The 23,751-nt window shown below is 57.0% G+C and overlaps 1 protein-coding gene across 2 annotated transcripts in view; it reads right to left on the minus strand.

Moving 5' to 3' along the window:
- The window catches only part of PPP1R37 (protein phosphatase 1 regulatory subunit 37), a 42,966-nt gene that overhangs the window by 17,071 nt on the left and 2,144 nt on the right, over positions 1–23,751 (minus strand). The window lies entirely within an intron of this gene.

A 23,751-nucleotide genomic window follows, 5' to 3' on the forward strand; every position in this document is an offset into this window, starting at 1 on the left:
GGCCTCTCTGGCGCTTGGTAAAGCCATCGTTTTGCACCTACCCCCAGACAGACTAAGGGATTTGCGAACCTGATCTCATTTATGCCTCCTAACAGCCCTGAGAAGTAGGGCTTATAGCCCACTGCCTTCCAGATGAGGCCTGCAAATGGCGAGTCACCTGCCCAAGGACACTTTTCCAGCTGGAAGCGGAGGCAGGAGCTGGTCCCATATGCCGTCCTCCTGCATTCCCTACCGCTGGGCTGGCTCCTCGACTGGGGAGGGGCCTTTCGCTGTGGGAGCTCACTGAATTCCCCATTCTGCCCCTCCAAGAAGGCCTCTTCCACTCCATTCCCCAAAGATGGAAACTGAGGTGCAGAATTCTTACACACTCAGTGATTCTCAGAATAAAGAGAAATTCAAATTAAACGGAAGTATGCTGACAGATTTTTCACCTACCAGAGAGGCCAACACCCACGAGCTGGACAGCACACGCTGGGGACCGTGGGAAGCAGGCGTGCCCTCGAGCAGCAGTGTCCCCAGCAACCGGTACAACCCCTTTTGAAAGCAATTTGGCTACACCAGTCAAAACTCCAAAATACAAATGCATGTACCCTTTGCTCCAGCCACGCCACTCCTGGAGATTCATCCTACAGATACCCTTGCAAAGGTGCAAACTTATATACCTATAAGGTTACTCATGGCAGCACTGTTTGCAAACAGAGACCTGAACTGACACCAGTACCTATCAGCAGGGGAGCAGTCAATACACCCTGGTCCACCCGTGCACAGGAACTCTCTGAGGCCACAAAGAATGAGGCAGCTCTCTCTGAGCCAATAGGGAACAACATCTAGGACACATCAAGCGAAAGAGCAAAGAGCAGGGACTTCGCTGGTGGTCCAGTGGTTAAGAACCTGTCTTGCAATGCAGGGGACGCCGGTTCAATCCCTGGCCGGGGAACTAAGATCCCACGTGCCACGGGGCAACTAAGCCCGCGCGCCACAACTACTGAGCCCACACACCACAACTAGAGAAGCCCACGCGCCACAACAAGGAGCCCACGCGCCGCAACTAAGACCCGACGCAGACAAAAATAAAAAGCACAGTGCAGAACACTGTGCTGGTGAACGCCACCTTTCAGGAAATAAAGGAAGAAAACAAAAACCCGTGCTCGCTATTAGCGTGCAGACTAACACAGAGATGGAGCAGCAAGCGAAGCCACTCAGGAATCAGAGCAGGAAGGCTCCCAGTCGCTCCACTGGGCTTCCTGGCAGCCCCCAAAGCCACGTCCTGGGGTGGGAGCCTCCTTCGGCGGGGGGAGGCTGTGCTTGTCCCCGAGCACCACATACAGCCACCCACCATGTGCAGGGCCACAAGAGAGCACGGTCTTATCCTGGCCCGGGGGGAGATGACAGCAGAGGAACAGAGGTAGCTGGCTTGGGGCGGAGTGTCCCCACAGCTTCAGAAGCAACTCAGAAAAATGTACAGGTGAGCTGATCAATATCTAGGATATTTGCTGCAAAATAATGGGGGTGGGGCAGCACGGAGGATAAAGATCGGCCACATACTGGTCATTACTGAAGCTGGGAAGTGGGTTCATCTGGGTCATTATACCCCTACTGTTGCATATGTCTGGAAATCTCTGTAATAAAGTTAAAGGGCGGTGCGGGAAGCAGCCGCTCAGAGCTGGTGGTCCACATGGGGCCCAGAGGCAGCATTTGGGATGGGAGGAAAGTCTGGTTCACGCCTGGGGCTGGAAGCTTGCATTAGGTCAAGGCCAGCCTTTCACGACAACCTTAATTACAAAGCCGGGCCTGGCGTCCAGTGGTGGCGGTCACCCTGGGTGGCTCCCGAGGGCCTGGCCCAGCAGGTACTCAGGGAATATGGCCTGGAGGAAGGAAGGAACGCAAACCCGGGCCAGGGACAGGACAGCTAGATGGAGGGGTGTCATGGGGAATTTGAGGCACACAATGAGGGGGAGGGAGGGGGACCAAGGGCTCCAGCGCAAGCCTGGTGATGGTGGCATCCCTGAGCTCTGCAGGGAGCCCACTGACAGTGACATTTACTCTGCTGTCACCTCGGGCAGCCCCTTCATGTGCCCTAGCTGAAGCCTCACAATCTTCCAACCTAAGACAAAGAAAAGGAGGTTCAGAGAGGTGGCGACACGTGAGTGACCACGCAGGCCCCGCACTCCACGGGCCCTCCTCTTTCACTGCTGGGCCACTACGGCCTTCAGAGTTGGCCAAAGTCAGCTCCACGGCTACCCACCCGCCAGGAAGAAGCGTCCTTGGATGCCCCGTCCACAGCAGTTACAACCCCGCAGGCTTGGCTTCCGAGCCCACTGCCCCTACAGGACCTGTCCCCTGCCAGGCTGGGGGCTCCCCTAGGACCCGGCCGAGATCAGTACACCGCCTGTTCCCTTAGGGTGCTCTGGGGGACAGCGGCTGGGTGCCGGGAGGGCTGGACACAGAATGAGGGAAGTGATGGGCCCAGACGGAGGGGAGGACAGCCAGCGGGGATTTCTAGCAGCTCGGCCTGTTCGGAAAAACTTCTGCCTGCGACTCCTCAGGAAAAGTGAAGGGACACCGGTCATGAGTTATTCTTCCTAACGACGAATCACTGAGGCTTCCCCCACCCCCACCAGCCTTACAGCAACTCAGAGGGTCCGAGGGAGCGCAGATCACGTCGAGGGTGGAAGCAGTAACTTTCCCAGCAGCGCATGCCCACCCAGCAGAGACGACGTTGCCAATGGTGATGTCAAGCTCGATCTGTCCCGGAGCCACACCAATGCCAGGGGCCACTCTAGGGCTAGCTCCTCTGGAAGGGAAGGGGGCTGCCACCCGCCTCACTCCAACCAGCCTGGTCTACGAGGCTGGGCCTTTTCCTGGGCGGCCCCTCTGCCTGTCCCTGCCAGAGCTGAGGGGGGCTGAGGTGATCCCCAGGTGGTGTGTTTGGGTTTGCACCTTCAGAAGCACACGCCAGGGCGGGCTGCGCATAGAACCCAGTGAGGATGCGCAGGGACACTCCAGGCAGATCCCCCAGGGAAGGGAAACCCACCACCTCGCAGTCCCTGCCCTTCAGACAGGCGGGCACGTAAGGAGCTCATGGTGACCGTGGCAAGGAACAGGCTGGGCTCTGGTCCTTTTTGTCTCCATTGTCTGTCCCTGCACTGGGACTGAAACGGCCAATACCTGCCCCAGGATGAGGCCCCCTGACTCAGCCCTGCAACGGGCTCACCCCATCCTCCCCGTCACCGCCCCCCCCAGCCCTAACCTTGTTTGCTCCTGCCTCTAGGTCCGCGGCTCAGAGAGCTCCCCCTCCCCCAGCTCTCCCTAACCTGTTATCCGGGTCTCAGCTCAGAGGTCACCTCCTCTGAGAAGGCTTCTCTGGCCCCTTTCTTTTTTTTTTAAACAGGCAAGGAGTGAGTTTACTAGCTTAGGATCTCCGGCCCCTTTCTAAAGCAGCATTCCCCCACACCCATTATCCTCCACTACCTCCCTCTGAGTCCTCACGGGACACACCCGATCTGTACCTGTCTGCTTGCTCACTCTCCATCCTAGACCAAGGGCTCCCTGAGTCTAGGGACATCCCCGCAGTGAATGAATGAGATGACTTGCTCTGTGAACCGAACAAAGCCTCCCTTCCCTTCTCCCCAGAGAACCACGTGACAGAGGCAGGAAACCACACTGTACCCTGGACAGGAGGCCCCTCCGGAGAGGCTGGGATGGCCAGTCCTTTCCTCTCAGGCCCCGTGTCCCTCCCCGGGCCTGCTAAGGGGCCGTGATGCCCACAGCTTCCGGGGTGACAAGAGTGGTCTTCCCTGCCCCCTCCTGGGAGGGAGGCATCATGACTCGGGGAGCCGGTGCCACCACCACGTGCTGCAGGATGGCCAGCTGCAGGGGTCAGGCTGGGCTTACATCACCAGCCAGGAGCCGGGCCCCCAGCCAGGAAGAGGGAGGACCTGCCTGCTCCACCGGCCTGCACCCTCACACCTCCATCCGGACCCTCCAAGCTGCCTGGCCCAGCTGAAGATCCTGTTACAGAAACACGTGCAGTCAGAAGGTGCCTGCAGCTTTCCAAGTCACATATGACTTACCTGGGCCCACCAGGGAGCCTCACACTCAGTAGGAGTCTGATAAAGCCAACAGTGCTCGAGGGTGAGGGGGGGAGTCAAGGCCTCAATCCCTGGGTCCCCAGTTGCACAGGGTGCACTAAGGACCCAAGAGCCAGCTGTGTGACAGGTAACTTTTAGTTCTAAAGTGTTACTACTAACAACCGCAAACACATAGCACTTTGCCAGTGTATTACTTCACTTACTGCTTTTTATTTTTTAATTTATTTTATTTTAATTTAATTTACTTTTTTTTTTTGGCTGCGTTGGGTCTTTGTCGCTCTGCGTGGACTTTCTCTGGTTGCGGCGAGCGGGGGCTTCTCTTTGTTGTGGTGCGCGGCTTCTCACTGCGGTGGTTTCTCTCGCTGCGGAGCACCACGGGCTCTAGGCACGCGGGCTTCAGTAGTTGTGGCACGCGGGCTCAGTAGTTGTGGCTCGCGGGCTCTAGAGCGCAGGCTCAGTAGTTGTGGCGCACAGGCTTAGTTGCTCTGCGGCATGTGGGATCTTCCCGGAGCAGGGCTCGAACCCGTGTTCCCTGCATTGGCAGGCGGATTCATAACCACTGAGCCACCAGGAAGTCCCCACTTACTGCTTTTAACAACCCAATGAGGTAGGATTTACTCCCCATGTGAAAAATACACCTGAAGCAGGAGAAGTTAAGGAGCCTGCCCAAGGTCACAGAGCCAGTGAGGGAGGAGCTGGGGTTCAGGTCTAAGCAGTCTGGCTCCACAGTCTGCTCTTAACCAAACCTGACCACCTTTCTGTCCACAGCCACTGTTTGGGGTACGATATCCCTCCCCCACCCTTTCCAGAAGAGGAAACCAACCAAGGCCCAGGGAGGTGGAGGACTTGCCAAGGACAAACAGCCCGGACAGAGACGAGAGCAAAGACAGGCCTGAGTTTGGAGTCCAACTCATCAGATTCGGGGAGGGGGTGGGACAGTCCGAGGTGTTTGATGTTCTTACCTAAGCCACGTACTGGCCCACCGGCCCCACCACGTTCTTCTCTGTCCCGGCCCTGGGCTCGTGTCCTCCCACCCCCTTGTGTGGGTTGTGTTGGCAGCCTGGCTGATTTGTCTCTCTCGACTCCCCTTCTGGACCGCGAGCCCATGAGGAGGGGCCACGTTTCCCTTGGCCCTGCTGCATCCCCGGCACAGGTCCAGGCACAGAGCTCAATACTGGCTGACACCTGAACCACCAAGGAAACACGTCCAACCCTGGGTGGGTGGAGCCTAACGACACCCACCCAACACAAGTGTCCAAGACTGTGCCTCTGACTGAGGGCTTTCTTCTGGGGTGTGTGTGTGTGTGTGTGTGTGTGTGTGTGTCTGTGTGTCTGCGTGTGTGTGTGTGTGTGTGTGTGTGTCTCGGGAGGTCCGCTGAGGCCTCCACGAGCCTCCAGCTGGGAGGAGCTTCCCAAAGAGACGTGTACATCTGAGGACACTGGTGACTTTCTGCCTCGTGGCACGAACCTGCCTTCTCAACACAGAACAGTGTGGCCGATGCTGGAGGGCGTGGCCTCTGGAGGCAGACTGTGCGTTCGGTGGTGCCTGCTGGGGCGTCTGCGGAGCCCAGGCCCCCTTCTCTGAGAGCTGTCCCCAAACCCCCACGAGGGTGAGCCTGGCCCTCTCAGGCCCCATATGACAGGAAGGATATGGGATCTTTGCTAAGCCTGCATGCACCTCCTGGGCCAGGGACTTGGACTGAGCAGTCCTCTCCTGACCACCAGGACGGCCAGGCTAGTTTGGCTCGTGAGCAGATAGAAAGAGGAACACATCAGCAGTGCCTGTGGCCCAAAGAGCTGGAAGCAGTTCTGGTTCCCGTCGGCTTTCAGGCACCCACCCCCTCCCCCGGGGCCCGGGAACTGGCAGAGGCCCCTGTGCCCTTCCAATGAACACTCTCATTTACCTCACATGGCCCCAAGTGGATGATTCTGGCCTTGACAACTTAAACAGATCCTAACCGCTACAGGAGAAGGCCCTAATCTCTTTACGGTCGAGTCTCCTCTTCTGGAAAATGGAGCCAATGAAACACACAGACAGACACACACACACACACACACACGCACGCACACAGGCTTCCAGAAGCAGTCACTGAGATCACTCGTGTGCGGCGTCTGGCATAAGGCTGGCGCGTAGTTAACCTGAGTCGCCATCAGCAGCGGCGCACAGCCGGACGCCTCGGCAGCGCCGCCGAGAGCGGACGCAGGATGAGGGCAGGGCAAACGAAGTGCTCAGCTCCACCCGGAGCTTCCCCAAGCATCTGGCTACAAACCAGCTGCCTCCACCTGTCCCCTGCCTCCTGGTCGCACCACTCCTGCTTGCCCGAAGACAAATATTTACCCAGGGCTGGGCACCCAAGGTCGCAGAAGTGAAGCCTTGGGGACAAATGAGGACCAACAAGAGCAGCAGGAGAAAAGGCCTCCAGGGAACAGCCCGGCCGGGCCTCTCAGGTGTGGCGCCGGGGGCACGCAGCGCTGTTCCTTAGTCATCCCGCCTGCAGCGGGCGGCGCTGCTCCCCACCCTGCAGGGGGCCGAGAAGAATCAGGCGCGCGGGAGGGAAAGCTCTCTGCCCAGCGCTCCAGGCACCCGCTTGCTGCCACTGCGCCGCACAGGGTTGAAGGCGGCAGACTCCTGGGGGACGAGCCGGGAGAGCTGGACTCCACCCTCTGCGACTCACGGTCCCCCCTCATCTGTGAAGTGGGGCGACAATTCCACCTATCCCGTGGGACGGGGTGCGCACAGGACCAGCTGGCGCACGGAGAGCACGCCGCGCTGCGCCCGGTACACAGCGGGCGCTCTGAGAACAGCAGCCACCACCATCCCAGCTGGTACAGACGTACAGGCCCGAGACGGCCCCTCGCAGCCCCTCGCAGCCCCGACTGCTCCTCCGGGACTCCTCGGCTCCTGCCTCGTCCACCTTTTGTAAGGCTTCGCACACCTCCCAGTCCTGCCCTCTTCAAAAGAACACCCACGGGCTTCCCTGGTGGCGCAGTGGTTGAGAGTCCGCCTGCCGATGCAGGGGACGCGGGTTCGTGCCCCGGTCCGGGAAGATCCCACGTGCCGCGGAGCGGCTGGGCCCGTGAGCCATGGCCGCTGAGCCTGCGCGTCCGGAGCCTGTGCTCCGCAACGGGAGAGGCCACAACAGTGAGAGGCCCACGTACCGCAAAAAAAAAAAAAAAAAAAAAAAGAACACCCACACCAGCTCTAAGTCCCAGAGGGTTGGGCAGGCCTCCCGCTCCTCAGCGAGGCACTGCTGCCCAGCCCTCCCCACTGTCCGAGGAGGCAGCAGCTGGGGCAGTGGCTTGTCTCTCAGCTGCCGAGGGCAGAGGCCACGGTCCCTCCTTCTGCCACGGGGCCAAGCACAGGTCCAGGCATCTTGTGTGCTCAGCCATCTGCGGAGGTGCTGGACTTTGGACCAGATGGGCCTGGGGCCCGAGTCTAACTCCAGCAAGTACTGGATACTGGACTCCATTTCTCTCTCTTAATCCCACCTGCCTCAAGGGTCAGTGTCTCAGCAGTAACTAAACAGATCCTTCACAGCTGCTCTGCGCCCCACCCCAGGCGGTGATACTGTGAAAACGGTATCCAAAGCAGCTCTGATCCCTGTCTACACGGGGCTCCCAGTGCAGTGGGGGAGACAGACCCATTCCCAGACAGTGATGACCCCGAGGGGGCAGGGCTAGGGTAGGAGAGCCCAGAAGAGCACCTAACCTGGTCCGGGGGTCAGGGAGGGCTTCCTGGAGGAGAGGCTACCTAACAATGCTGGTCATGTGAGCACAGGGTCTGTGAGTCTCATTCACCATTGCACTGGAACACAGCTGCACCTGGCACAGGGCAGGTGCTCCACGGGCATCTGCTGAAGGAAGGAAAGCGGGTAAGAAGACCCAGGGAGGATGAGTAGGAGTTAGCCAAGTAAAGGAGGGAATATCCAGTTGAGAGGGTTGGGCACGATCACGTAACGCTGCCCAGCTCCAACTACAACCAGCAATTCCACTCCAAGGTCTGTCCTCTGGCGAAACTCTTGCTCACACCCCAGGTGACGTGCACACGAAAGTTCACAGCTGTACCAGTTTGTAATACTGAAAGCCAGAAACAGCCCAAAGGTCCACCAACGGCACAACGGGCAATCTAAGACACAGTCACACGATGGAAAACTCTAGAGCATCTACATGGATGGAACTGGGACACTAACTTTGAGAGGAAAGGCAAGCCCCAGGAGTCCACTCACGACACAATGCCATTTTTATAACACTCAAAAACAAGCTAAACCAAACACCTTATTTTTCAGCATACACGCATAGGTGATAAAACTTAAAAAAATAAAAAAGAGGCATGACATTCACAGTACGCATCGTAGTAGTCACAGGGCTCTGCGCTCCACCCACCCACCCACCCCGAGATAGAGGTAAGTTAAAGGCAATGCTCTCAGCCATGAATTGGGAGGCTCAGAGGTGTTCATTATACTACACTTGAACTCACGCGTATGTTACATATGCAGTTCATATGCCAAGAAAAGAATTTAATAACAATAATTTTAAAAGCAGAGAGAGGGAGGGACTTCCCTGGCGGTCCAATGGCTAGGACGCCGTGCTTCCAGTGCAGGGGGCATGGGTTCGATCCCTGGTTGGGGAACTAAGATCCCGCAAGCTACCTGGCGTGGCCAAAAAAAAAAAAGCAGGAGGAGGGAGAAGAGTGTTGCAGAGGAGGGAACAGCACGTGCAAAGGCTCAGAGGAAAGAGAACTGAGGCGCCTCTGGGGAACTGAAGGTCGCTGTCAGGGTCAAATAAGGCAAACGGGCAAGGGACCCAGCATGGGGCTGGGGGCATCGAGGTGCTTGAAAAGGGTCTGCAAGACACTCAGGGGCTCCCTGCTTCCCATCACTGCCACCCACTGAAGTCCTGGGTACCAAGCTCGACAGGCCAAGCTCGGGGAAGGGGACCTCTGAGAAAGCCAGTGCCCATCAGGGGACAACCAGCCCTGCCAGAACCAGGTCGGCTATTTCAGGCTGCCCACCTCAGGCTTCCGGGCAGAAGCGCCAGATGGCCAGCTGGACTCGGAGGCACTGGGGAGTTTGAGTTTGGAATTTTAAAATCAAGTAACTGTGGGCTGTTTACTCGTCCAGCAAAGGCTCCAGGGATGGACACTGGGTGCCTGGAACTTCTCATTGCCCGACCTGACTTTCCTCCTCTATGAAAGGTAACACCACTTACCCTCACGAGGTCTGTCTGGGAACTAAAGGACGTATCATTCATCCTTTACCAAACGATCCGGGCTGGGCAGACAACAGAGAGCAAAACAGATCTGCGTCCCTGCCCTTGGGGAGTAATTACTAGGAAGGCAAATAATCACACAGATACAAATGACAAATTATAAGAAAGAAAACACTCTTATAGAGCAGAGGTGATGATCATTTAGGTTGGAGGGAGTGACTGGGCAAGACCTGTAAGAGAGAGGAACATTTAGGCTGAGACCTAAAAGACCAGTAAGAGTCAGAAACCCATTCACTCCTTCCTGTATTTTTCAAGTGCCTGTTCTGTGCCAGGCGCTGTTCTAGATGCCAGGGCTGCGGCAGTGACCACAGCGCTAGAACGTCCCCTCCAAGTTGCTTACACTGGAGGAGGCAGGCACAAGACAGTCAGCAGATGCACGAAAGTCGTGGAGAGCCTCCCAGGCAGAGGCAAGAGCCAGTGCAGAGGCCTGGCACGTGCGTGCTGGAGGAGCTGGGGTACAGGTTCCCGGGGACTCGTTAAGGCTGCAGCGGAGGCAGGTTGGATGTGCCCAGGGCCCGGGCTGCCCTGGCCTCTGCCACCTTCCGCGAAGAAGCGTGACCTCAGCAAGTGACTGATGGCACCAAGTCACAAAATGAGGGGCCCCACCAGCTGCACCGGATTGCTCGGCCCGGTGCTCAGCAAACAGTGGCTGCAGTCGTGTTTACAGGAGAACCTCTCCGGAACCTGCTGTCCCTTCGCCTGGGCCTGGCCGCCACTAACCCGCCCTCCCCCGACACTGCACTGCCCCCAGGGCCCGGGCTGCTTCCCCCTCCTCTGCGCTCTCTGTTGTGGAGAGCCAGTGAAAGAGCAAAGGAGAAAGTGATTCTTTTTAAGGAGGCTCCCCCGCCTCCACCTTTCCAGCAAGGCAAATGATAAATGAGGAAAAATATATCTGCATAATGAAATTCCAAACACTCAGTATCTGAAATAGACATAGAAGCTTACAAAAAGTCCCAAAACAGAAATGGGCACAGGGCATGAGGAAGCAACTCTGGGAAGTATGTAACTAACGTGGTAACAATAAACAGGTTAACTACTAGTTAAGGAATGCTCATTAAAGGCTTCCCTGGTGGCTCAGTGGTTAAAATCCACCTGCCAGGGCTTCCCTGGTGGCTCAGTGGTTGGGAGTCCGCCTGCCGACGCAGGGGACACGGGTTCGTGCACCGGTCCGGGAAGATCCCACGTGCCACAGAGCAACTAAGCCTGTGCGCCACAACTACTGAAGCTGGTGCACCTAGAGCCCGTGCTCCGCAACAAGAGAAGCCACCATGATGAGAAGCCTGCGCACTGCAACGAAGACCCAATGCAGCCAAAAACTAATTAATTGATTAATTAATTTTTAAAAAGGAATGCTCATTAAAACAAAATACCATCTTGGCATCAAGACACCCAAATGCAAGTATTATTCATTTATTCATTCTTTCAAAAAAAAAAAAAAATCAAGAGATACAACCAAGTCCCTCAAGGCTTCCAGTCCTGTGTGGGCACAGACAGTATATGAGACTTCAAAGGTTCCTACCCTCTGACCTGGTAAAACCACCTTCTAAGAACTTCTTCCGAGAAAGCTACCCGTGAGGAACAGAAAGATTTATGGACAAGGCTGAACGTCACTGCGTTATTCATGCAGCTGAAAACTGGAAAGGACCTAAATGCTCAGCAACGCGGAAATGGCTGGAACAAATGGCAACGGCCTGATGATGACAATGGATTTTAATCATGCTTTGTAAAAAATGGAAGAATGAAGCAAAAATGCAGGACATTCAACCGTATACACAGGCTCCAGCCAGTTTTATTTTTATGCATCTGTGGCAGTGCATGGAGCCAAAGAAAAGAGATGGGAAGGAAGTGCTCCGGCATTTCACGCTGACGACATTCATGCACATGTGGTGCATGTCGTTTCCGATAACAGTCTTGCATCTAGAATATATATAGAACTCTCACAGCTCAACCAGAAGACAAATGATCCAATTTTAAAACGGGCAAAGGATCTGAATAGACATTTCTCTCAAGGAGATACACAAGTGCCCAAGAAGCGCGTGAAAAGATGCTCCACATCATGGGCTGTCAGGGAAATGCAGATCCAAACCACAATGAGACACCACTTCATACCCTCTGGGGTGGCTAACGACAAGGACGTGGCGTGGAGGGAGCGGAACCCTCATTCAATGGAGGGGAATGATCAGTGGGGCAGTTGCTTGGGAAAAAGGTCTGGCAGTTGCTCAAATGGTTAGAGTCACCAGATGCCCGAGCAATTTCACTCCTAGAAACATGAAAGTGTGCGGCCACGCAAAAACCTGAACGTGAATACCCACAGCAGCATTATTCATGACAGCCAGAAAGTGGAAACAACCCCAATGGACATCGACGGATGAAGAGAGCGGTATATCCATACAACAGAACATTCTCCAGCAGTAACAAGGAATGAACTACAGACACATGCACAACGTGGGTGAACTCTGTAAACACTAAGCTCAGTGAAAGAAGACAGACACAAAAGTCCACGTATTGCATGACTGCACGTATAGGAAATGTCCAGAAGCTAACGAGACAGAAAGCGGATCAGCGGTGGCCTGAGGGGGTGGGGGAGGGGCGCTGGCGTTGCCGGGTACAGGGTTTCTTTGGGGGGCAATGAAAATGTTCTAAAATTGACTGTGATGACAGATGTACAATTCTGTGAAAAACTGAACTGTTCCCTTTACACTGGTGAAATGTACGTGAATTACATCTCAATAGAACTTTTTTAAAAATTCCAGATGGTAAGATTAAGAAGTGATTTTCATTTTCTCCTTTAGATTTTCCATCTCTTTCCTTTTTTTTTTTCTTTTTTACAGTGAACATACCTTACTTTTAAAGTCAGGAAAGAATCAAAGTAGTATGAGCTTCCAGGGTGACTGCATGCCCTTCTCCCCTAGCTCCCCTCACCAGCTCCAGGAAGGGGGCGAGGAGAAAACTGAGCCACACGCAGCACAAGCTCGCTCAGCTGCACAGTGCGCTGGAGAGAGAATCTCCATTTCCCCAGAGCCCATACACTTTCTATTAATAATAACGTCACACAGCAAGTCGGCGCGGGGAACCCAGGTTCACAACAAGGCAGGTCTCTTCACTTGCCCACCCCTAGGACGTGTCACTCCGCCCCTCAAAGCTACAGAGGTGGCCGAGAGCGGCAGAAGCCATCCTGAATGCCAGGCCATCCCTCTCCAGCCTGCTGCCTCACTTAGAAAACAAGGAGGTTATCCCTCCACACCTGATAACCTGGATACTGGGAACAGGGAAGGGGCCTGTGCCAGCCCGGGATTCTCACAGCTGGGTGGTCAGTGAGCACAGGCGTTTGGACCCAACAGCTGGTGGCAGCACAGTAAGCCAGGTGGCCCTGCCTCCCCCACTGCGCTCACCGGCCTGGAAGGTCTTCCCCCAGGACCAGACAGGGTCAGGTTGCTGTCAGGAGCGGGAGCTCTAAGCAGGGTTCCACAGAGGGCTCCGTCTCTGGGCTCTGCCAGTACCCACACCCCAACTCTATGCTAATGGAACAACGCTCACTGAGCACCTGCTCTGCGCCTGGAGCTGCACTGGGGACACAGCAGTGGCCAAGACAGCCCAGCCCTGCCCTCCTGGGGCTCAAAGTCCAGTGGGAAGACAGAGATAGGGCAGGGAAGCCTAGGGACGCTCAGACCCCGAGGGCTGAGCCCAGGCCCAGCAGGAAGAAGACCCCCCGAGCCCCACCCCCCGAGGAATGCAGCACTTTCTAGTCACTGTGATCAAAGTAGGGAGAGCTGGGTCAGGAAGCAAAGATCCCCAGGAACACAGGGGATTACAGGACAAGGAGGGAGATGGAGGAAAAGGAGAGAGGATGGAGGCCTGAGCTGGGGGGCCGGAGGCTGGACACCACTGACTCCTCCACCTCCTCCTGTGACACACCTTGTTGCTGGTGGGGCAGGGGATCAGGTCACCCGCCACAAAGGTAGAAAGGCACACCAAGTTACCAAAACCTGGGCTCTCTTGCCCCACCCCGACCCCCCATGACGAGGAGTAGGTCCTGGCACTCAGTTCCCTAAACGGTGGGGACGACCTATGGACAGAGACAGGGAAACACACACAGTGGGAAAAGACCTCAGACGCCACCTTGCTGCACAGAAAGGGCAGGGCCGTGGCCTACAACCCACAGCAAGCCCACAGCAAAAGTGGGTCTGCAACCCCAGACCTGCACTCCCGCGCTCCACTGGGCTGGCTAGCTTGGGGGTCTGGCAGATCCGGCAGGGGCGCTCGGTGCCCTCCTCCTCTCTTCAGACTTCCTTTTCTGGCCCTGGGCTACGTGAGGGCGGGGCCCATCTACTACCTGAGGCCCAGCATCCCACTGCGCTTCCTTCTCCACCTACCATACAAGCTCCCGCTCGGAGCCAGGCTCAGTGCCATGTGCTGTGGGCACCAGGGGATACAGTGGCACCAAACCCAACCCACCCCTGCCTTCACGATGCTTACAGTCAAGCGGGCAAGAGAGAACATCCGCAGGCCTGCAGACAAACAGATCGCTGACACCTCCTGGCGGGAACCTATTTAGTGCGCCAGGAAAGAAGGGTTTGCTGGTACCTGAAGGACAAGCTAGAGCCGTGACAGCAAGGCAGGCCTTCCAGGACAGGATGTGGGGAGCTCCTCGCATGTAGGAACTGAAAAGAAGCCACTGCACTTGAACCCAGAGAGGACACGGGGAAGGGAGAGCCCAGTCGTAGTCAGCGAAGGCGGCGGGGACCGGCCTCCTAAGCTGTTTTAGGGATTCTGCATGGGGTGTGAAAGGCGGTGGGGGGGAAGTGGGCCATTAGTGTGTGACTGGAAGCTGGGGAGTAACAAGGTCCGCTTTTTCGGGAATGGAGAAGGGGCACGAGAGGGCAGGGAGAGCAGTCAGGACTCCTCCACCTGGTTCACAGCAGAGCGAGGTGGAGGCAAGGAATGAATGAATGAATGCATGAACGAATGCATGGAAGCATGAACAAATGACCCAATGAACATCTTCCTCAGCCCCTGTTCTCTTTCGGGCCCCGAGGCGCTGGCCTGGGGCACTCGTTAGCAGGCCCACTTAGCTCAGAGTCCCTGTGGCGCCTGGGTATGTTCTGTGGTTCGCCTCCTCCAGGGAGCCAGGCGGACAAGATGTCGCCCCTCACGGCACTGCTGGGTCCAGTGAGGGGAGACGGACCCAAACAAATAACAACAGCGTGAGGAGGTGCCACGGGAACCTGGAGGAGCAGAGCAGCACTCTGTGTGGGGACGACCTGTGCGCCAGTGCAGGAAGGCTGAGCATAGGGAACCAGGATCTTGGGTCAGGACCGGGGAGGACAGACACCAGCTCGGGAAGGGCTCCCAGCAGGCTCAGGGGCGTGGCCTCTGCCCTGTGGTGACGAAGGAGCCCTTGGAGGCTCTTCGGATGAGCCCTGTGCCTTCTGGTTCAAACACGGCTCCTCCCCTTACTATCTGTGTGGCCTTGGCACCCGTGAGCCTCAGCTTTCCCTTCTGGCTGCTGTGAAGAGCTTAGATCACTACCATCGTCATCACCATCCCAAAGCATGACCCTCCGCAGGGTCACTTCCCTGGCGTTTGCTTTCATCTTCCGGCAGTCCCACCCTTCCTCCCTCCCACCAGCCCTGTTGCTCTGAGGAACCCAGTGAGTTCAGCTGGGAAGGTGCTTTGCTTTGCACAAAGGGGAGGGCTGCCCAGAACACGAGCGGTTCTCCCACTACACTGCTGATGGCAGCTGGCAGGAGACTAAGGCTGTGGAGAGACGGAGGGGTGGGCGTGAAGGTGGCACACGAGTCACACCCCAACGGGTTCCAAGAGGGGCCCGCCCACCCGACCAGGGAGGACATCCCAGCTGGGATCCAAGGCCTCCGCAGAATCAGACCACAGGGCTCCCACCCCAGGCTTCCGCTGGAAAGGGAGAGGGTGTCAGGCAAGTGACATGAGCCGAAAGGCTGCCAGCAGACACTTCCAAGCTGCCACCCCCACCCTGAGGCAACGGCTCCACAGCAGTTGCAGAACGGAAGGCAGGGGGTGAGAATAACTTTACAGAGTGCCCACTGTGTACCTCCATCCACCGCCGATCCACCCACATGAGGGCCTGCGGAGCGCCAGGCACCACAAGAAGTTCTGGGGACCCAGACCAAGATGGGCTCTGCCTTCGTGGAACTGCCTTCCCAACAGGGGGGGAAACAACCAAAGCATGATGGCTGTCAATCACTCCTGTGGCCACCTGGCCTCGGAACCGCCTTCCTGGAACACGGGACCCCCTCCATCTCTCCCACACCAACTGAAAACGCCAGACCCCAGCCTCCTGTTGCAGCTCTAGCCTGCAAAGACCCCCGAAGAGGGGGCTGCCCTAACACGAGCAGCACCGGGGCCAGGGTGGGCAGTGACGGTGGCAGCCGGGAAGCGGTGACGTCCAGGACCCAGGGCATTCTCACCAGATCTGCTGGAGTTGGAGTGTGCTCCTGGCTGCGAAGGCCCCGGGCCTGGCTCCTCCCAGAGAGCCAGAAACCTTTGAAATAGACTCCTCGTCTGCCAACATTGCTTCACGAATGAGCAAATTGTGACACAGGGAGGTTTGGGGACGTGCCTGAATTCCTGCAGCTGCCTTCACAGCAGGCAGAGTGCTCGCCTACCCCATCCAGCCCAGGGTCACCGGACGGCCAGCCTGCTCTCAGGGAGCAGGGAGTCCGGGCAGGCTCACGAGGGACACGACCCCATTCAACTCTAACAAGCCCTTACTGAGTGCCCGCAGTAGCTGGTTACTGGTCCAGTCGCTTCCCAAGTTCCGAATAATCTAATCCTCAATCCCCATACAAATGGGGATACTGAGGCAGAGAAGCTGGGCGACCACCTCAGGGCAGAGCTGGACCGGCACCAGCACGCTCCAAAGCCCGAGCCCCAGGCTGCCTCTCCTGTTACTACCGCTTCACAGATACGGGAATGGGGTCCACTGGGGGCTCCACGGTCTCCTACTGGAAACTCTAGGACCACATATTCTAGAATTCAGAATTTCCTGGCTTTCAGAAAGGTGATAGGATACCTACTATTGAAATATTACATAAGACTCCCAGCAGGGCCTGGGTCAGATTTTAGAGCTTTCTGGGTCCGGGAAGTGTGGGGCCTAAGGGGATTTTACAGGTGAAGCCAGTTGCTGAGGTCACAGGGGGGAGGCAGTGTGAGCACCCAAGTGCACAGCGGCCACTGCCCACCACCTCACCCAAGGGCAGGAGGAACTAACGGGGGGCGGGGGGGCTGGAGCTCAGAGACCCAAGGAGAGAACGGATGGTGGAAACTGTCACCTTGGAAGTGTTAGGGAGAACACTGCAATGGCAAAACCTTCTGGGGGAGGGGGAGGTTCAGATAAATCTGGTGAATAAATCAAGAAGTCAAATGTCAGCTACTAGGGGTTTCCCTGGTGGCACCGTGGTTAAGAATCCACCTGCCAATGCAGGGGACACAGGTTCGAGCCCCGGTCCGGTAAGACCCCACATGCCGCGGAGCAATGAAGCCCGCGTGCCACAACTACTGAGCCTGCGCTCTAGAGCCCACGACCCAAAACTACTGAAGCCCGCACACTTAGAGCCCGTGCTCCGCAACAAGAGAAACCACCGCAATGAGAAGCCCGCGCACCGCGACTAAAAGTAGTCCCCGCTCGCCGCAACTAGAGAAAGCCCGCGCGCAGCAACGAAGACCAAATGCAGCCAAAGTAAATAAATTAATTAATTAATTAAATCTATTAAAAAAAAAAAAGTCAGCTACTGGCCAGTGCAGGGCCACATGGAGCCAAGAGCCTACAGGCTCGTGGCCCATGGCTACCTCCCTGGTCCCCAGCCTCGGTCTCACCCTCTTCACGCTACACTCCCAGAAGGTTCTGTTAAAAACAGCAGGCATGCCCCGTCTGCTGGCTCCCCGCCACCCTCAGGCTAACACAGCCTACAAGGCCCCACCTGGGTGGTCCCCCCCAGCCTTCTCCAGTCTCACCTCCGACCCTCCTGCCGCCAACTCCAGATTTCCGACTCCAGTAAGATCAGCTTTCTTCTCTTCCCAGATGCTCCTCGCTGGCTCTCTCTGCCTCCAACCCTTTGCACATACTTCCACTGCTCCTCAAGTGGCTCACTCCAGTGATTTCTTCAGGCCTGAGATGGCCCTTCCTCCGAGAAGCCACCTTTGCCCTGCCCGTCAGCCCTCAGCTCTTCCCAGTCAGGGTCCTGGGCACCCCGGTTTGATTAGAACTGTTTACTGTGGGTCTCCCTCACTCAACTGTGACCTCCATGGAGGCGGGGCCGGGCCTGTCTTCTTCCCAGACCCCTAACACTCACATTCACTAAATGAGAGGCTGCTCACGCATTCGGCCGGGATGTACTGAGCGCCTACCATGTACCGACACTGTGTAGCACGCGAGGAACTTGGGCCAAGGGTCAGGATAAGGACCCGATGGGGAGGACAGGGAAGCTGCGTGAACCTCCCAGGCCTCCGAAGCTGCCCAAGAACGACGGCGAGCCCCTCCTGAGTGCCAGCCAGCTGGGCCCTTCACTCAGTCTGCTTCTCATCCCTCCACTATCCGGCGACGCTGGAATCGTCATCTCTGTCTTACAAACGGTTATGGGTTCAGGATGAAGAAACTATACAGCATGCAGAACTGGATGCAGCAACTTGCCGAAGCGCACACAGCTGGGACACAGGGACGAAGAGCGCAGGCCCCGCAGCCAGACTGCCTGGGTTTGAATCCCAGCTCCCCGCTGCCTGGCTTTGTGATGACCTCAGGCAAGTGACCTCGCCTCTCTGTGCTTCTATTTCCTCATCTACAAACCGGAAAGAATAGCACCTACCTCCCAGGCAGCTGGGAGATGTAACAGAGATACAGACTCAACCCAGCAATGGGCACGTGGGAGCAGTGAGCGGTGACTGCTAGGGTCACCTGGAGACCAGGGACTTCGGCCTGGGCCCCTCTATGCTCGACCGCAGCAGGCTGCCCACCCAAATCACATTTCTGCAGTTCCCGCAAGTCCGACACTTCAATTCGCTCTAAAACAAGTCCCTAAGGCCAATCCCGGCCAACCCCCGAAACTGAGGTCTGGAAGGCAGCCCTGGGACTGAGTGCTGAGTGGCTGAGCTGAATCAAGGGCCCTCAGCAGAAGGACAGCCAAACCTGGCCGTCAGGGGAGCTTTCTAGAAACACAGATTCCTGGCCTCCATTCCCAGAAGCTGCCTCAGTCACGGCCAGTTCAGCCCGGAGCGCCTGGCTCCCAGTAACATGCGCTCACACCGCAGACGACCCCCCGGATGACCGTGTGCCGAGCGCCCGCGGTGAGGGGACCCCACGGGGCCCGAGAGCTCCTCCTCGGGGCGCTGAGGGAGAGCCCCGTCCGGGCACAGGCCAATCAAGTCCTCCCAGAAGCTTTCTCCCAAATGCCACGGCGGCACATGAGATCCGACGGAAAGCCTTACTCTCCTGCCACTCATCGCCCCGGCTGGTGCCCCGAGCCCTCCTGGGCGTCAGGCAGAGGTCACAGAGGTGACTCTCGTGGTCTTCGCCCTCGAAGAGGGAAACACAAATAAAGCGCAGCGGGTGTAGGAAGGAGGGTGGCCCACCTGAGCCCCAGGGCGCAGAGGGCCCAGCCTGGCGAAGCAGGCGCTCCCCACACAGGCCCGTCCACACAGTCGGGTCCCCACGGGGCAGAGGGCCGGGGAGCCGGGCCATTCTACAGAGGGGAGGGGTTCAGGGGGCAGCCGTAACTTGTCGACAGTCACGGCCAGAGGCTGAGAGGCTGCAGCTAACGCTTTGAGCTCAACTCTTGGTGCCCTTGCTGCCTCTCAGGCTGGGGGAGGGCCGAGACAGGCTGATCGAGTTTCAGCTCAGAGAGACCGGGCAACTTGCCCAGAGTCACCCAGCTTGTAACGGACAGGATCATCCCTGTCAGGGACGTCGGGGCACTCGTCTCGGAGGAGTAGGCCTCTGAAGGACAGACAGCAGGGTTCTGGCGAGGGAGACGCTAGGGGAGACAGTAATGCACTGAGGGTGGGGGGGGGGCGGGGAGGGGGGAGACTGGCAACGACCGGAATAACCACTGAGTGCTTGCTGTTGACGCTGTTATCTCACTTAATCCTCACTGCCCCGTGAGGAGGTACTAATGTCAGCTGTATTTTATAGAGAGAAAAATCACAGGCAGAGAGAACAATTGCCCAAAATCACACGGCAGAGTCTACGTGCCAACACCGGCAGTAGGAGGTGAGGTTGGGCCCACATGGAAATCTGGGCGAAAGCATCAAAGCCGCCCCCCAAGACCCCACTCCCTCCGCCCCAGCAAGACCACCCACCACTTAGGCTAAAACGAGCCATTAACTAGTAAGAGAGCCTCTTCCCACCACTGACAGGTACCTTCTCACCAGTCCAACCAGTTTCAAGGACTAAATTTGCAGCACGGGTTTCAATGAGAACAAACAGTAAGGCATTTATTTCCATCCTCTCTGATCGTCATTTAAGAACATCATGGCCTGTGTACATATAGCTGTTTCACTTTGTTATAAAGCAGAAACTAACACACCACTGTAAAGCAATTATACTCCAATAAAGATGTTAAAAAAAGAAAATCATGGCCACTGTCCCCACCACCCCTCCCACCACCACCCCAGCCTCGAAGCTTGGGCGGCTAGAGGTGGGCACGTTCCGGCCCCCTGCACCTTGCAGACACCTCCACTTCACATGAGGAACTTCCTGGTGGGCACAACTCCCCTACCCCCACTCCAGGACAGACTCCGCAGGCTGGAGGTCAGGGAGCAGGGAATGAGTCATGGGCAGGACTGGAGGGAGGGGAGACAGCCTCCCAGACCGCAGCCGGTGTCATGTGCTCTCCCGATGCCTGCCTCGCAAACCCCATGTCTCCTCCCCACACGGCGTTCAGCTGGGACTGGGGAGACAGCTGAGCCTCAGGTCATTCTTGCAGTTTGGTCTGAAGAGTTCCTGCTACACAACCGGCCCTGGTCCTCAGAGGAGCTGGGAACGCAGGGCCTGCCGCCACGGGACTGGGGGTCGGGGGCGTGCACCAGGCCAGCCCCTCCTCCACCGGCATCCACTTCCACCCCCCACAGGGAGAGTGGAGCGCACCCTGTGCCCAGCCTGGCAGTACTGAGGCAGCCTCCTCCCCAGCTTCACGTCCCTTCCACTCGCAACCGGCTTGCCACAGAGACCCTGCCCCACCAGGTCCATGCCCTCCATTCAGGTATCCTGGGTGGTCAGCAGGGCAGGGATCACAATTTCACAGATGAGGAGACAGACAAGCTCAGCAAGAATAAGTGCCTTGCTGGAGCCACAGCATATGCTGCGGCCAGGGCTGGCCTGGAGGCGCACCCTGGCTAGAGGGACCCCAAGTATGGCCTGGCCTCACCCCTTCCAAAACGGTTGCACACACGCCCCTGGCTTTCATTCAACCACGATAATGTTGTGTCTTTCGAGGGGCTGGGTAGAAACAAGGACAGACAGTGTCTATTCCCCGATTCCAGCGGGGGAAAGAGACCACCGAAACGAAATAAACGTGCATGGTAACAGGAGATGGCCTTTAGTACAATGAGAAAATAAGCAGGCCCCTGGCACTGGGGGCAGGCGGGGACACCATGTGACATGGGAGCCAGGGAAGGCCCTTCTGAGTGCTGGGCTGGGTTGACCCTCTGTAGGCCTGAGACCCTCCTGCACCATCACCATCTCCCTCCTTCAGATGTCTCGTCTCCAGGAATCCCCCAACACGTGACCTCTGACAGGGCCTGATGGGGCTCTTGCCTTAGGCAGACACCCCCAGAGGCTCCCACCCAGCTGGGCCACCACCTAGTCTCAGTCCCAGCCCTCCTCCACCCCAGTCAGAGGCTGTGTCAGGGCCTAGCTGAGCTCTCCTCCCAGGGCAAGGCCCTGCTGAAAGGGCGCCCTGTGCTGGGGCCCCCAATTCCTCTAGTGGCTGCTTGCTCCCAGCTCCCAGCTCCCAGCTCCTGCACCTCCTGGCCCAGGCAACTTCTCCAACTCTGCGATGGAGAACAGCTTCTGAAGGACCTCTCTTCCAGTTCAGATCCGCCAACTCCTCCCTCACCCTTGGCCTTGGGGTCGTGTCACCACAGCAGGCCCCAGAATGACTCCTTCCTCACGCTTCCCACTAGGGCCACAGCTCAAATGACACCCCCTGTGCTTTCCCACAGTTTACAGACCAACTCCAACAGATCTCCTGCCCCTCCTCCAAGTCTGGCCGGCTCCTCCCTGAAGCCCCCAGCTAAGATCCTGGGCTCTCTCAACTAGGCAGTCCCTTGGCCCGACATGCCACGGCCTGGGGGGCGAGCCTCCACCTCCCTCAGTCCCAGGCCAGCCAAATCCCACCATCCAAACTCACCAACTTCACCAACGACCCCTCCTCTGCCTGGGGCCCAAGATCCCCCAACTCCTTCCCTGTCAGGTCAATTGCAACCCCTCTCCCCGGCCCAGACGGACCAACTCCCCTAGCTGAAAAAATCGATCCATTTCTCCATGTCATCACCTCTCCACCTCAGACCCACTGACTCCTCCAGAGTGTGAGTCCACGCCCGTCCTTGCCGCCCCTCCCTAAACGTCCAGGAATGAGAGACTCCCCCGGCCCGTGAGCTATCACCACCTCCACCCCACGGGGTGGGGGGGCAGACCAGTCAGCGACCATCCTCATCCTCTCAACCCCTCCCAGCCAGACGCCGACTGACCCTCTTTCTCGACATTCTTCCCTCCCCCCCGGGGGTTCCCCCCTCCAGACTCCTTCACTGCATCTCCACAACTGCCCACAAGAGAAAAAACAACAACAAAAACAAAACCGGACTGAATGCGCCTGGATAACAGCAGCTGCCATTTATGCGGCAGGAACTTACAAGGACTGTCTTATTTAATCCTCACAACTACTCCACAGTAGAAATTAGCACCTCCATTTGCAGAGAAAGAAACAGGAGGCTCAGAGAGGAAAAATGGCTTCCCCAAAGCCCAACAGCTGGTAACACACAGCTGTTCCCCTTCTGGGAACCTGCAGACCAGAAACTTTCCCCCACTCCCAACCCCTCCCCGCGCCAGAATCTCCAACTACGCTGAAGTCCACAAACGGAACACCTTCCCTTCCCCTTGCCCCGAGCCCACAAATGGACCACCGTTCTGACCCTCTCCTGGAAGCCTGTGAAGCGGAAACATCCAGGTCCCAGCTCCGTGAACCAACCCCTCTAGGCTGGCCCCTAAAGTGACCAGTAGCACCTAACATCTCCCCTAAAATGACCAACAATCCCTGAGACTTTATGAAGGCTCACCCTGGCCAATCACTTTGCACACACAATCTTAGTCAGTCCTCTCTGAAACCCTGTGACGTAGTATTCTCACCCACTTACAGATGGGAAACGGAGGCTCTGAGGAGTTAGGTACCCAGCCTGAGGTTATGCTTCGGGTACATGGGAGTCAGGACTGAACTGGAGCACCGTCTCATCACCATCCTGCTCGGCCTCTCCAGGTCTTTCCCGCTTCCTGCTGAGCTCCCTGGACTGGATATCATGCTGTAGCCGAGGCCCATTCCAACTCTTCCCTTCCTCAGCCCCAGTCCCCCAAGCCCTCCAACCCAAAAGTGCCCGCCTATTCCTGGGGCCAAGAGCCCAGGGACTGGGCTGGCTCCCAAGGCCAAGAATTTTAAATTAACCACCGTCTCTTTAACAATTAATGGCCAAGATGGCATTTATGGTGGTTCCCCGTGTGTTCAGCTTCCAGTTCCCACGTCTCCCACTCTCACATCAAAGCCACCAATTCCTCCACTGCCCACAGACTAGCAACAGTTCCTCCTCTCTCCCCAGGGCCAACAGACCAACTTCTGTAGAGCCGGGGCCAGGATGATCCCTCTCTTTGCGGGCTCCATCCCAGCAAGACTGCCAGACCTGGCCAGGACTCAACACTGCCAATCCACCCCTGAAGCAACTTTCCACCTTCCCAGCCCTATGGATAAAACACACTCTTCCAACTGCCCTTTCAGTTTCAACACTGAGCCGACCTTCTCCAGAGGACATATAGCCCATGGACTTGCTCTCTCTCCCCACACCTCAAGCCACCAAACTTCAATGCTCTCACCTTCAACTGACCGGCAACTCCAATTCCCCAATGCTTCCTCAGGGGAAAAAAAAAAAAACACCCTCCTAGAGCCAGGCTCCAAAGTTCCTCTGCTCCTGAATGACTGACAATGCTCTGCTTCCCTTTTTTGGGGGGGAGAGGAAAAGGAGGCACGCAGTGACTTTTCTTAAGGCCAAGACTGAATATCTCCTCTATCTTACCCACCCCCAAACTGACCACCAACTCTGCTACTTTTCTGGCAAGTTTGTTTACTTTGACTCCCTTTTCCCAGCCCCAGGATCTACT

Source organism: Delphinapterus leucas, chromosome 20, assembly GCF_059928025.1.
Source record: "Delphinapterus leucas isolate spDelLeu-1000000601 "Yukka" chromosome 20, BTC_Dleu_Yukka2, whole genome shotgun sequence".
NCBI lineage: Eukaryota > Metazoa > Chordata > Mammalia > Artiodactyla > Monodontidae > Delphinapterus > Delphinapterus leucas.